Below are 13,636 nucleotides of genomic sequence, written 5' to 3' on the forward strand. Positions count from 1 at the left end.
AAATCTTTATATATATAAAATGTTTTCTAGGGTACAAAATGTCCGAACGTTACAATTTTAAGTGTATCTGGAAGATGTTTGTTGAGAATGGACTAAAAATTTCGAAATTATTTGTTAAACATATCCAAGCCATGAATTTTGAGATGGAATTAAAAAACTAGTAATAAAAAAAAATCCTCTTCAGTCCTTTTATCAGAATTTAACTTTCCCACCCAACAAAGAATTCTAAGCAATGAGGACATTAACTGTAGCAATTAAATGAATAAAAACGACGTAAAAGTACATTTGAAATATCATTGATTATAATACGAGAAATTGAAGAACGCTTTAAGAAAAATATTAATTACTTTTTTTCGATATTCATTATATTTTCACTCAATATTTAGCAATTTTCAAAATATACCTGGGTGTCAAATTCATCAAATAGAACTGTTATATGCAATTACATATCAAAATTAAAAGTTCACTAAAAAGAAATGTACAGAAGTAATATATAATGTCCTAATTTTGTTTTAATATACAGACCAAAACCATTTCCTAGACTTCCAAAACAAATCCTTACAAATCCTTTTTATGAATATATACAGTGTATATATATATATACATATATATATGATATATATATATATATGTGTATATATATATGAATATATATATATATATTATCTTGTTGTATTATTGCCCGAAGAGCTCTGCTCCACATGGGCTTGGACTGAGTCTTTTTTTCTTTTTGTAAATCTTTGAATGTAAATATCTTTTGTCCAATAAACATTATTATTATTATTATTATGATTATTATTATTATTATTATAATATATATGATATATATATATATATATATATATATATATATATGAATATATATATATATATATTATATATATATAATATATATATATATATAATATATATATATGAATATTTATATATATATGTATATATATATGAATATATATATATATATATATATATATATATATATATATATATATATGAATATTTATATATATATATGTATATATATATGAATATATATATATATATGAATATATATATATATATATATATATGAATATTTATATATATATATATATATATATATGAATATTTATATATATATGAATATTTATATATATATGAATATTTTATATATATATATATATATATATATATATATATATATATATATATATATGAATACATATATATATATAAATAAATATATATATATATAAATATATATAAATATATTTATATAAATATATATATAAATATATATATAAATATATATAAATATATTTATATAAATATATATATAAATATATATAAATATATATCTATAAATATATAAATATATATCTATAAATATATATCTATAAATATATAAATATATATCTATAAATATATATATATAAATATAAATATATATTTTATATATATATATATGTGTGTGTGTGCAAGTGATTTGTGTGTGGGTAAGTGTACAATTTTTTAGCTATCTAACAACAACCAAATCGCCGTAAAACCCCCATAAAACCTGTTTTCCAAATCATGCAACCTTTGCCAATATCGATAAAAAAAAAAAACCGGTACCAATAAGTTTGTAAACTATTGAGTCAACCTCCCCCCCCGCCCCCCTCCCATCGCATTGTAGTTGAACCACCGATAGAATGAGCAACAGCAGTACCTTAACCCCCTGCCAACCCCCAGCCCCCAAGAAAGGTACCATGTCTCTTTCACGTGATCACCACTGTTGTTTACCTGTATTTTTCCTTCAAGTTTACCTCTCCCCCCCCCCTTCAACTTGCTCTGACTTTCCTAGAGGGTCAATTCAGATGTTTTTTTTAATTTTGCGAGAGTGACATTGATATTTTATCATGTTTTGATTATCAAAAGTGCATTTGCTGATACTAAGATGGGGTTCGTTAAATTATCAGTAGTGCAGTTCATAGTTGCGTATATGATTGGGTAATTAGGTAACTACGTATATGCCCCCCCCCCCTTTCTGAGTGGGGATACCTTAACGTGGTGAAAGGGTTTGTGTATCGCCATGATCAGCAAAGTTCTATTATAGTCAATTTCTTTTAGTGATGCAGAATTGCACAGACTCGCAGCGGTGCCCTTTTAGCTCGGAAAGGTTTCCTGATCGCTGATTGGTTGGACGAGATAATTCTAACCAATCAGCGATCAGGAAACTTTTCCGAGCTAAAAGGGCACCGCTGCGAGTCGGTGCAATTCTGCCTCGATAAAAGAAATGGACTATAGTCAGGGCCATCCATTCTACGTTTGTTTGCTGTGAGCGATCAGACAAGTCTCCCACCATCACCAATTCACACTGGCTAGCGTGTTGATGAAAAATGGCCAAATTCCTGACGTGAATAAAGACGTCTGAGGCCTTTTCCCTGCAGTGGACTGGAATCTGCTGCAATTTTTTTTACCGTGTATGAAACTAATTACTCTAAGATATTCATGAAATCAGCAATGTAAGGAGAGGAATTTATAAAATTTCAAAATTGTAAAATAGTTATAGTGGCTAATTAAAAAGCTTCAAAGATCAATACTAACCACTATGTTATCCTTCCAAATCCTATGAGTCTCGAACACTTTTAAAAGAAATTAGCAGTCATGTAGCAAATCAAACAAAACATCAGAACTGCTTAACAGTCACACCCTTAAGAACAGAAAAAAAGAGAAGCTATTTTATCTTTACTTAGAACGTAGACGTATACTATCTTTTAAAACATAAACATGTACGCTGATTAATCTTTAAAAAAAAATCAGATATTTTCCTTATCAATTATCTTATCAATTTGGTGCATAAAATAGCCGAGAAAAAAAAAGTGTACTGTATATGAAAGTGAATTGATAAAGATTGTGATTATACCATCTACTTAAAAAACATATTGGTCAAGTATAAATGAAAAGGACATTAAATTAAAATCTTCATTATTTATAAACAGCAATTATTATTATCATCATTATTACCTAAGCTACAACTCTAGTTGGAGAAGCAGGATGCTATCAGCCCAAGGGCTACAACAGCGAAAAATAACCCAATGAGGAAAGGAAATGAGGATATAAACAAACTAGCTTCAATTTTCTTTAAATTTACACTAGCAACAATAATAATCAACCACAATCATCCCGATTTTAGGACCTGACAAAGAATAACACCGAAAATAAAATAATGAGTCTAGAAAAATCCAAATCTTTAATCTAGACGAGGCCCAAAACAAACCCTGAATCTAGACACGCCCCAACCCAAAATATGGAATCTAGATCCTTCCAAATTCAAAATCTATGCCCACCTGAAAAGCCTTCCTTTAGAATTACATAGAAAACCAAATCCTGACCCTAGAAACACACTAATTCAAGTCCTCGCTCTGAAACCCCATTGAAATACCCAAATCCTGAATGTGGAACCCCCACTGAAACTCAAAAAATTCCTAAATGTGGAACCCCACAAACTCAAAAACTCCTGAATCTGGAACCCCACAAACTCAAAAACTCCTGAATCTGGAACCCCACAAACTCAAAAAATCCTGATTCTGGTACCACACAAACTCAAAAAAATCCTGACTCTGGAACCACACAAACTCAAAAAAATCCTGACTCTGGAACCACACAAACTCAAAAAATCTTGACTCTGGAACCACATTGGAACCCAAATCCTGACTCTGGAACCACATTGGAACCCAAATCCTGACTCTGGAACCACATTGGAACCCAAATCCTAAATACATAATCACACTAAAACTAAAATAATCCCACTTAACCCATACCAAATTAGGCTATGACTCGACCCACACCAAAAGCCAAATTATGACTTTAACCACAATACCCAAAGTATGTCTTGACCCACGCTAAACACCAAAATATACACAGTACACTCACACTAAACCCTAAATTATGTTTAGACTTATACCAAACTCAAACTATATATCTAGACCCACACCAAAACTCAAACTATGTCTAGAACCACGCCTAAACCCAAACTATATCTATACCCACACCAAAACTAACTGTCTAGACGCATACCAAAACCCAAACTATATCTAGACCCACACCAAAACCCAAAATATATAGACCCACACCACAACCCAAGCTATATATCTAGACCCACACCAAAACCCACATTATGAAAATGGACCCTCACCAAAACCCAAAACCATAAATTGAGTTTCTTTTTGGGTATGATTCATGATTATGAATCATACCCAAAAAGAAACTCAAATAACGAATTTAGACGACCACTAGAAGTCAAATCCTGAATGAATTCTAGAACCACACTGAACCTGGTTGTTCCTGGAATATCATATATGAAAGCATTCTACCGTATAGCATAGACAAACATAATCATGTTATCTCAAAGTAGCCAATTTAATCTTACAACTCTTGAATAAAGAAAAAAAAATCTTAAAAAATCAAACCAACCACGATTACAATAAACATCTAAAGAAAAGTTTAAAACATGTGACTAGGAAATAGGCTATGTTAATTAAATCGTGGTTTAATAAAATCAAAACACCGACCAACAGAGAGAGAGAGAGAGAGAGAGAGAGAGAGAGAGAGAGAGAGAGAGAGAGAGAGAGAGATGGTTACAGGAAACCTGTTCTTGTTAGATGGAAATTCACCAAAGATGTAGCAATACAAAAAATACTTCGGTTTCGTAAATCATATGGAGCCAGTTATATACAAAGAGAACCCAGATATCGATACTTCAGGCATTTAAAAATTCGAAGAATATAGGCAACTGTGAATTCCAAAAATGAACAGAAAAAAAAAAACTATTGACCATTTTTTTTAAATATTGTAAGACGAACCCTTAAATCAATGGTTTTTTCCACTGTTCTATTTCTTTATTGTTTATTTATCAGAAGGAGACACTCGAAGCTACATACATTGAGGTAGGTATCAATACCGCATCCTGCCTTTGAATAGTTGACTGAACTGGAAAAACTTTGTATACAGTACACACTAGTTGGCAACTTAAAAAACGGTAGAAGTTCAAGGCTGCGATTGTGTAGACCGGCCGGCATAATAAAAGGAAAAGACTTGACTAATCTTGATTCAGTGAAGATAAACCAAAGTGAGAAAAATATATTTCGCAATCAAAATAGAACCACAAAAATGTATCCTAAATCTTTCCATCCAACGTTGCCTTAATAAACAAACTTTCCCCCAAAATGTCAAGTAACCCGTACTAGCTCTCTCAACTGCGCACACCTGATATACTCAAACAAAAAACGTACATACTCTATTGCATGTGACGTTCAAATAAGCCATGTACAACAATGCTCTTACGCAGCACCAGATCCAATACTTCAAAACAAGGTCTAAGGAAAAACACGAAAATTTTGGCTACATAGCCAATTATGGGTTCTACTCCCCCATGTCTCCACTACGGGGAGTACCCGGCGACGAAGCCTCACATAAGAGAAGGATGCGTGTTATGCTAAGATGGAGGGGGGAGGGAGTATCATGTCTGTTCACGTGTAAACCGTGTGATAGCCTAAACGTGCCATAACAACCTGATAGCTCACGTGTTTCTGATTATCTACATTAAGATGTTGCTAATGTCACCACTTTAGAGAAAGCGATAACGTTTATAATCTATTTTTCAACACTAAGAGCAAATTAAAACAAAAATATGGCCTTAGAAATCTGATTTCGAGAAAACACAATCACTAGACATTTGAATCCACGATATAGAACACAGGTAATGAATGGATTATGATTTTGTAAATATATATATATATATATATATATATATATATATATATATATATAATATATATATATATATATATATATACTGTATATATATTATATATATAATCATTACTATCATTATTACTTACTAAGCTACAACTCTAGTTGGAAAAGCAAGATACTATATGCCCAAGGGCTCAAGCTGGGAAAATAGCCCAGTGAGGAAAGGAAATAAAAGGAAATAAACTATAAGAGAAGTTTAAGAAAAATAACGTTAAAATAAATCCTTCATATCTAAACTATAAAAACTTCAAAATAACACGGGGAAAAGAAAAGATGGAATAGTGCGCCCGAGTGTACCCTCAAGCAAGAGATCTAGAGAACAATGGTTGATTTTGGAGTGTCCTTCTAAAAGGGCTGCTTACCATAGCTAAAGAATCTCTTCTACCCTTACCAAGGGGAAAGTAGTCACTGAACAATTTAAGTGCAGTAGCTAACCCCTTGAACGATGATTTGTTCGGTAATCTAAGTGTTGTGAGGTGTATGAGGAAAGAGGAAAATGTGTAAAGAATATGCCAGACTATTCTTTATATGTGTAGGCAAAGATGAAATGAGCCCTAATGTTACCACAGAGGGATCCAATGTAGTACTTTCTGGCCAGTCAGAGGCCCCAATAATTCTCTTGCAGTAGTAACACACACACACACACACATATATATATATATATATATATATATATATATATATATATATATATATATATATATATATATATATATTGTGTGTGTGTGTGTGTGTATACATCAAAGTTTGATCAAACTATAAAACAAACTTCTATGAAATTCTACTAACATGACCTACAGTCAACTCTAGCAACCCCCAAATCATTTCCTTTAATACCCCTATAAAATCGATCAGCTGACGCCAGACTCCGCCAGTTTCACGGATTAGGACTCAGTAAAATAAGCAGAAGCTTTTAACTCCAGATTCCGTTCATACAAAGAAAACGTCAAAATAGATGACAACCCTTATGGGTAGATAAGCCAGTTACCGACAGTTTCCCCAGCAAGCTATTAACTACAAACCGCCGGCCATTCATAAAGTCTAGGGTGTGCATTAAAACCTTTCTACTCTAGTCCTAGCTTCCTCAAAGGTCGGGAGTGGGGCAGAATAACTAAATTCATGTTCAAATAACATCACGATGACCAAAAACACAAGCAGTTTTACAGAAATTTCAATACACGATGCGTATGGCTTGCCTAGCATAATACCTAAAATAAATCTTAATTTCTTTAAAGTTGGCCGACAATTACGGTGGTTAAAAAAATCTTATTCCATCATTGTATGTCGGTGATTTCCCGCTTAAATTAATGTCATCAACTTATAAATGACGTTTAAATCAATAACTATTCCAGCATTGTTAAAGAAAATACTGGTTTTCATGTTATCACTACAAAATATTTTAACTGGAAATTACGTCAAGACGAGTGTGCTAAAGCATTGCGAAATACCACGTAATTTCCGAATTTCAAATCTCTGTTGCTTGTCCTAATTTCAAAATTGTGTGAGAGAGAGAGAGAGAGAGAGAGAGAGAGAGAGAGAGAGAGAGAGAGAGAGAGAGAGAGAGAGAGAGAGAGAGAGAGAGAGAGAGAGAGAGAGAGAGAATCGAAAATAGTTTAGGCGTGGTTTACTTTCTTACCGGCCGGGAATAGCCAACACAGTTTTTCAAGGAGATTTTAAATGTTCATTTTAAAGGGGAAATAGTAATTAAATGGCGTTAATAAATCAAAGTACGTTAACAAAACCATCATTACTATAAAGAAAAACAACAATGACCGTCAAACCATACATACCTTCCCGTAATGTATTGCTTGTTTGTGGAAAACGTTATTTATATCGGCTAGCTTGTAGTTATCGGAGAACAGAAAAATAAAATTAATTTATCAATATAAAGTAAAAAATTAGAAACGCCTTCGTTGCTTCCTTCACTAGTCAATGAAACTTGCGGTTGATAGAGTTGGGATTAAGAAAAATACGGTTAAATTCAGTCACTAGAAATCTTGAACGGTCTGACTGATCTTTCCACTCCGAAGGTCGCACACGAACTGGTCGTCGTCTGCTGTGTGCTGCTTGTCTATAGTGTCGTCTGCTCTGGTCGGCGCAGAGGAAACCGGTTGACTCATAGATATCGCAAGCAAGTTAGATATGCCACGGCAATAAAAGATCGATTGCCAATTGCAATGAATAAAGCTTTAATTGTAGTTTGTTCTAAGATAAATTGAGATGATTAATTATTTAGATTAGTTAATATCCATTTTTTCTTCTTCTTCTTCGTTGTCTGGATCTTTTCCCACCTTTGGGGATCCATGTTTTGATAAAATTGTTTAAACAAATTCACGACCATTTTTGTGTAAGTGGGTCAGCATGGTACCGTACAGCTATTTACTTGTTTTGCCAAAACTACGACGTTAAAGATTTCATCTTCTGCAAAAAAAAAAAAAAAAATTACTTATATGAATTAAATCTGCTGAGTCCGGAGGTTGACTTCCTCTTTCAGATACGTAACTTGATATCAGGCGGATCAATCCCATCTTGTCTCCCCCCCCCCCCCCCAACAAACATTTTCTGATCTCCCGTTCATATCTCCCCCATTTTTGACAAAATTTTATTAGAGATATTTGAAAAACGCATGAGCCATACCATACTTGCTCTCATAACCTATGATGCTTATTTTTTTTCTCCAGGATGGCTTGGCCCATATCTCCTATCTTGTGTATGTGCATACATACATAGGCTACACACACACACACACACACACACACATATATATATATATATATATATATATATATATATATATATATATATATATATATATATATACATACATACATACATACATACATATCCCATATCACTTAAGGCTTGATAACTGCACTCATATATTCCTTATTTCGTTACTCTTTTGAAACAGTGTGGTTACCTTTTAATCTTACTGGTATCCTGTGGAACTATTGTCATAAAATCACGTAGGCCTACAACTATTATTATTATTATTATTATTACTATCCAAGCTACAACCCTAATTGGAAAAGCAAGATGCTATAAGCCCAGGGGCTCCAATAGGGAAAAATAGCCCAGTGAGGAAAGGAAATAAGGAAATAAATAACTGAAGAGAACAAATTAACAATAAATCATTCTAAAAAAAGTAATGTCAAAAGAGATATATCATATATAAACTATTAACAACGTCAACAACAAAAATGTCATATATAAACTATAAGAAGACTCATGTCCGTCTGGTCAACAAAAAAGCATTTGCTCCAACTTTGAACTTTTGAAGTTTTACTGATTCAACAACCCGATTAGGAAGATCATTCCACAACTTGGTAACAGCTGGAATAAAACTTCTAGAGTACTGCGTAGTATTGAGTCTTATGATGGAGAAGGCCTGGCTATTAGAATTAACTGCCTGCCTAGTATTACGAACAGGATAGAATTGTCCAGGGAGATCTGAATATAAAGGATGGTCAGAGTTATGAAAAATCTTATGCAACATGCATAATGAACTAATTGATCGACGGTGCCAGAGATTAATATCTAGATCAGGAATAAGAAATTTAATAGACCGTAAGTTTCTGTCCAACAAATTAAGATGAGAATCAGCAGCTGAAGACCAGACAGGAGAACAATACTCAAAACAAGGTAGAATAAAAGAATTAAAACACTTCTTCAGAATAGATTGATCACCGAATATCTTAAAAGACTTTCTCAATAAGCCAATTTTTTGTGCAATTGAAGAAGACACAGACCTTATATGTTTCTCAAAAGTAAATTTGCTGTCAAGAATCACGCCTAAAATTTTGAAAGAGTCATACAAATTTAAAGAAACATTATCAATACTGAGATCCGGATGTTGAGGAGCCACCGTCCTTGACCTACTGACAATCATACTTTGAGTTTTGTTAGGATTCAACTTCATACCCCATAATTTGCACCATGCACTAATTTTAGCTAAATCTCTATTAAGGGATTCACCAACCCCAGATCTACATTCAGGGGATGGAATTGATGCAAAGAGAGTAGCATCATCTGCATATGCAACAAGCTTATTTTCTAGGCCAAACCACATGTCATGTGTATATAGTATGAAAAGTAATGGGCCAAGAACACTACCCTGTGGAACACCGGATATCACATTCCTATACTCACTATGGTGCCCATCAACAACAACTCTTTGAGATCTACTACTTAAAAAATCAATAATAATGCTAAGAAACGACCCACCCACTCCCAACTGTTTCAGTTTGAAAACAAGGGCCTCATGATTAACACGGTCAAAGGCAGCACTAAAATCAAGGCCAATCATACGAACTTCCCGACCACAATCAAGGGATTTCTGTACTGCATTGGAGATTGTAAGAAGGGCATCACATGCTCCAAGGCCTTTCCGAAAACCAAATTGCAAACTAGGGAATAGATGATTACCTTCAGCAAACCTATTAAGACGTTTTGCCAGAAGACGTTCAAAAACTTTAGATAATATGGGAGTTATGGAAATTGGGCGGTAATCAGTGGGACTTGAGCTACCACAAACACATTTACATAGAGGAGTAACATTACCAATTCTCCAACAAGTGCTAAAAGCTCCTCTTCTTGCTAACTTGCGTAAAATAACAGATAACTTTGGAGCTAAGAAATCTGCTGTCTTTATAAAAAACAAAGGAAAAATACCATTAGGGTCTACACCTCCATAAGCATCAAGGTCCATCAACAGAGCTTTAATCTCACGAGATCGAAAAGCTAAACTAGTTAGTTTAGCCTCAGGAAAACAGGAATGAGGAAGTTCAAGTTTTTCATTACTCTGTTTACTGTCAAAAACATTAGCCAAAAGGGTTGCCTTTTCCTTTGGACAGTGAGTGACTGAGCCATCTGGTTTAAGTAAAGGAGGAACTGTTGCATCTACACCAAAGAGTGCAGATTTAAGGGTAGACCACCATTTATGTTCCTGAGTTGTACCAGAGAGGGTTTCTTTTATGATTAAATTGTACTCCTTTTCAGTTGAGGCATAAACTCTCTGAGCAAAAGCTCGAAGCTGAGTATAGTTGTTCCAGGTCAAATCTGATCTGTTACCCTTCCAAAGGTGATAGGCCTCCTGCTTCTCCAAATAAGCACGTCTACAATCATCATTGAACCACGGTTTGTCCTTCATTCGGTACCTTAGCACACGAGAAGGGATACGCCTATCAATTATGTTGACTAGATTCTCATTCAAAGGGACAACAGGATCTACACTATTATATAATTGTGACCAATTCAAGCACAAAAGATCATGCAAAATCCCATTCCAGTCTGCTTGGGATTTCATATAAATTTTACAAGAATATGATATATCAGGGACAGGCTGCTCAGTTTTCACTAATAATGAAATCAAGGCATGATCAGAAGTCCCGACTGGAGAACCAACCTTACTAGTTATAACGCCAGGGGAGTCAGTGTATACGAGGTCCAAGCAATTACCAGACCTGTGAGTAGCTTCATTTATGATTTGCTCACAGCCTGATTCTGAGGCAAAGTCTAAAGCTCTTAAGCCATGGCGATCGGTAGGAGAGATAGAACTCAACCACTCCCTATGGTGAGCATTAAAATCACCAACAAAGACAAACGAAGCCTTTCTATCATCTTCTTGTATCTTAGCCATAATGGTAAGAAGACAATCAAAGATAGAATCATCCATGTCTGGATTCCGGTAGATAGAACACAAATAAAAGTTGTTATGCCTGCCACAAACTTTTATTACCTGAATCTCATGACATCCACATTGATAGCAGGACTTATTAGAAGCAGGATACTCGGTCCTAATATACACCGCCATTCCCCTGGCCCTAGGAATGGAATCACGTTTCAGCATTATTGGCTTCTTAAAACCAGTTATAAGGAGCTCAGATGAGTGCCTCATATTAGAAACCAAAGTTTCTGAGCACAAAAGAATATCATACTGTCTGGACGCAACTGTAAGGTCTCGGATATTTGCATGAAGACCACGAATATTGCAATACAGAAGACGACATTGACGAAATCTAGGACGTACTGGTCCCGGATTTTGCTCAATGTCTCCAGACAGCATAAGAATTAATAGAAATAAAAAAGAGACATCATACTTAAAAACTAGATTAACAAGAATTAAAACCAAAACAATATGTACAGAATAATAATAAAAGTGATTGATGATATCCATAGACTATAGTAAAAAGTCGGAAAAACTGGTCAACATGGAGGAGCCGATACACCATGCAAGGCTAAATACCCTCCAGGATAGCCACTTCAACTGAAGGGAGGACAGTAAGGATGGTTTTGAGAAGAAAAAATCAGAAAAAGGAAAAGACAACCTCTTGATAAACCACCAGGCATCCATGGCCCTTCTATTAAGCCTGCCCAACACACCATTTCAAAAAAACAAGAGGAAGAAAAAAAAATAAGATAGAATAGTGTGCCCGAGTGTACCCTCAAGCAAGAGAACTCTAACCCAAGACAGTGGAAGACCATGGTACAGAGGCTATGGCACTACCCAAGACTAGAGGACAATGGTTTAATTTTGGAGTGTCCTTCTCCTAGAAGAGCTGCTTACCATAGCTAAAGAGTCTCTTCTACCCTTACCAAGAGGAAAGTACACTGAACAAATTGCAGTGCAGTAAATTAACCCCTTGGTGAAGAAGTGTTAAGTATCTCATTGTTGTCAGATGTATGAGGAAAGACGAGAATATGTAAAGAATAGGCCAGACTATTCCGTGTAAGTGTAGGCAAAGAAAAAATAAGCCGTGACTAGAGAGAGGGGTCCAATGCAATACTGTCTGGCCAGTCAAAGGATCCAATACCTCTCTAGTGGTAGTATCTCAACGGGCGGCTGGTGCCCTGGCCAACCTACTACCTATTGATAGATGTTATAGGCCTACCCAGGCGTCACGTGAGATTGATATCGATCTGTGTGAAGTCCTTCCTCAGACGTTTGTAGTGTGACTCGTTTTTGCTACATTCTCTGGAGAGAGAGAGAGAGAGAGAGAGAGAGAGAGAGAGAGAGAGAGAGAGAGAGAGAGAGAGAGAGAGAGAGAGATTAATTGTTGCTACGAGAAAGTTAAAATATCACAACGTAGACCTAGTAAAGTTAAATTCCAGACTGATATAGTCACCAAATTCCAGTGTATATGGGGAATATGTGAACCTCAAATTCAAAAGTAATATTCTATTTTTAGTGCTGTATTCTTTATTTCTGAATTTATGGGGATTTCTCCACTCCATGAACGAATCTCTTCTATGTTCACCGCCTTATGTTTAATTAAAAGTTGGCTTTTTTTTCCTTTTTACAAATAAAAACATCTATTCGATCTTATTAAATCAACCCTATTTACTGACGTATCTCCTGTCTTATTTTACTGATCACCTATTTATTCATGAATATTTCTATAAAAGTTGATTTCATGCCTTATTTGGTATTCATGGAAAAAAACTTACCACTTTATTTTATTCCTTTAATGTAGGATCGTTAACATTACTAGCGTAAAAGCATCCGCTATTTACATTATGCTGTAAATACGGAGTAATAAGAACACGTGTTTACCACATATTGGACCGAATAACCGCTATTCTTCTTATCGTTACACACTTCAAGTCACCTGGGACTATGATTTTATCACCAACATGGCTATAAAACTTGCCCGTGTTGCGACACTGCATTTAAACTAGGTTGTCGTTATGTTAATCTGGGTGCTTGCACCTTCAACAGTCAACAGGTCTAGGTTTAGTTGGCGGGTCTAGGGTTAGCTTTATACTAACACGATCTCTTGCCCAAAGCCTAGGGATGATATGAAAGGAAATGGGAAGCTTAGTGTGAAATTACAAACACTGTTACTGTTTCGCTGCCATTTTT

The 13,636-nt window shown here is 34.7% G+C and overlaps 1 protein-coding gene across 1 annotated transcript in view; it reads right to left on the reverse strand.

Annotated features, from left to right (window-relative positions):
- The window catches only part of LOC137660260 (uncharacterized), a 284,924-nt gene extending 277,089 nt beyond the window's left edge, over positions 1-7,835 (reverse strand). Inside the window, exon 1 of the mRNA XM_068395010.1 lies at positions 7,566-7,835. The gene's annotated coding sequence lies outside the window, so the exon portion shown is untranslated. The remainder of the gene's footprint in view (positions 1-7,565) is intronic.
- Between the last annotated feature and the right edge of the window lie 5,801 nt (positions 7,836-13,636).

The sequence above is a fragment of the Palaemon carinicauda genome, chromosome 20 (genome assembly GCF_036898095.1).
Source record: "Palaemon carinicauda isolate YSFRI2023 chromosome 20, ASM3689809v2, whole genome shotgun sequence".
In the NCBI taxonomy this organism is placed as follows: Eukaryota; Metazoa; Arthropoda; class Malacostraca; order Decapoda; family Palaemonidae; genus Palaemon; species Palaemon carinicauda.